We start from the raw sequence: 2,530 nt of genomic DNA on the forward strand, positions 1-2,530 counted from the left end.
GCAAGGCCGGTACCTGTGAAGAAGGCCCAGTGCCTGTGAAGCTCGCCGCCCGTGACACTCTCACGTAATAATGAGTGGGGCTGTACACGCCCCAGAGTCTCCGGAGAGCCGCCCTCGGGCCTCGGGGGCTCCTGCCCACGCCCAGTGGCAGCACTTAGCTCCGCGCTGGTGAGAAGACGTCGAAGACTAGACAAGGTGCCGGACGCGGCCTTTTGCTTTTGCCTTTCCTTGTTGACAAGTTCTTTGATTTGGAGTTAAGTTGGATTTGAGCTCGATGCTTGCGTGTGTTTGGGGGAAGGGGTGTTTAGTCTCGTTCGAGCAATCTCTCGCTTTCTGGTTTTGGCTTTGCATCCAAAGTTAGCGTCGACTGCCCCCCTCGCGAGCCGGGCTGGGCCAGGCACGTTTTACAGCCGGGACCGCTGTTGCCGCACCCTCTCCAGAGGTCCTCATCATGGAATCTACAAGTTAATCAGGCGACAGCCGAGGTACGGCGGCCCCCGCAGGCCTGCTCAGGACTCGTCGGGGTCAGAAGTTACAAAAGTCAGCTGACTCATCACTAGGCCAGCTGCTAAGTTCACACGCAACGTTATACTTACCAGGGTACTAATTGCAAACCTTTACATGAGGGGCTACCCCTCCCAAAATGCTCTTACATTCTTCAGGGCCAAGCCCGAACCTTCTTCGTGCAGGATAAACAGCAGTGACATGCGGTCAGTCGGACATATCACTCACCGCGTCTTATTGGGCATCCTGGGAGGCATCGCTGGCGTCCTTGACATTGCCGCCGCCGCCAGCAGCTCCGTCAGTGCCAGGCTCGTCCACAACACCGCCTTCATTGGCGGCCATGACCACGCCATCATCATCAGACACAAAGGCCCTGACGAGGGCGTCCACATTGCCCTCCACCCATCGCGCCAGGGCACCCCGGACGGCTATGGGCACGGGTGCGATGGCAGCGTCGAAGTCAAAGTGGGGGTCCCTGTCCAGCAGATAGCTGAAGACGCAGGAGAATGCATGCCGGAGCAAGGCTCGAGTCCTCTCTTCGACAAGCCAACGGGACCTTTCAGAGCGGTTCTCCAGAAGCATCACCACATCGGTGAAAAACTGGAGGTTGCCGGCGTAGTTGACCTTGTGCGGCTCCTTAGCGGCAGCCTCGCAGATGTTGCCCAAAGCTATGTTGGCCCTTTCTCTAAGCGTTTGAAGCATGGGGGGCATGCTCACGCTCCAGAACCCGCCGTCGATGGATCTCATCCTCATTCCGCTGCGCGATGGCCTCGGCGTCATCAACCCTCTGACGGAGAAGAAGCTGCTCGGCCTGGGAAGAGGACAGATCCGCCTGTGCTACGCTGAGGGCGGCCGCGGAGGAGTCCGCACGTCGCGTCACTTTGGCCAGTTTGGCCCTGAGGGCTGCGGTCCTGCCCGCAGCCTCGGCCTTGATCAGCCCCAACCTCGTCTCGTATTCGCGCTCGAAGGCCGAGCGAGCTTCCGCCACGCGGCGATCGACTTCTTCCTGGGCCTGGGCTTCGCGCGCGGCAACGTCATCCTCCGCTCGAGCCACCAGGTGCTCCCTCATCTCCAACTGCTCGAGATCAAGGTTGCACTCAGCGGCCTCCAGCGTCAGCGCCTCCTCGCGCTTCAGAAGCTCCACCCGATCAACAGGGGCCCCTCCATCAACTCAAGGGCCGCCTGGCGCAGTTCCACTTGCTGCTCCAGGGAGTTGCCCTAGGCCAGGAGCTACCATGCGTGCTCCTCCGCATCCTTTCGCCATTGGTCTGCTTCCCGAGCCTCCTCGACGGCCTGGGAGCAGGCCTCCCGCGAAGCTGCCGGCGACGCTTCAGCCTTCGCATTTTCGAGATCACATTGGTGACGCGCGAGGGTGATGGCTACCTTTAGTTTGCGTCTCTCCTCAGCAAGGCGCAAACCTTCGGCCTCGAGGCGCGCATCATTGTCAGCAAGCTCCGCCCTGATCCGGATCACCGCATCCGCTGCCCTTTGGAGGAACTCTTCGCGAAGGGCGCGTCGCTCCCGAGCGCGCCTGAGCGCGTATTCCGCATCACCCTCTTCCACCGGAGCATGCGGAGGGCCCCGAAGCGGCAGGCCCCCTCCTGGCACGGGGCTGGGGGCTGGCGCCCTAGCCATCACCGAACGGACCTCTCTGGGAATTCGGCCTGGCGTTGGTCCACCCACGGAGGAGGAGCCAAAGACAGACTTCAGCCATTCACCATCTATGATCAGAGGAGGAACGCGGGGCAAGCCGGATGTGCCCCAGGAGGACTCATGAAGAAAGGACAGCGGGCGCGCAGGCTCGAGGTGCCCTATGGAACGGACCACTCCACTAACTGGTCTGGCAGTAGGGGTACGGCTCGAGCTCGGCGAGCCCAGGGCCAGCGGAGAAGGCGAAGCTTAGGGGGATGGCTCCCGGGCTGGCTCAGCGGGTTCCGTAGGGCAGGGCCTGAAAGGGCCACAATCATTCGCAGGGATAGCAAAGTAAACGAGCAAGGAAAGAAGAAGACTTACTTGTCCATGGCAA

The 2,530-nt window shown here is 61.2% G+C and overlaps 1 pseudogene; it reads right to left on the reverse strand.

Annotated features, from left to right (window-relative positions):
- Window positions 1-932: 932 nt before the first annotated feature.
- Window positions 933-2,139, reverse strand: LOC147970979 (uncharacterized; annotated as a pseudogene).
- Window positions 2,140-2,530: the final 391 nt, after the last annotated feature.

Source organism: Triticum urartu, chromosome 5A, assembly GCF_056163025.1.
Source record: "Triticum urartu cultivar PI428250 chromosome 5A, HENAU_Tu73, whole genome shotgun sequence".
Taxonomy (NCBI): Eukaryota; Viridiplantae; Streptophyta; class Magnoliopsida; order Poales; family Poaceae; genus Triticum; species Triticum urartu.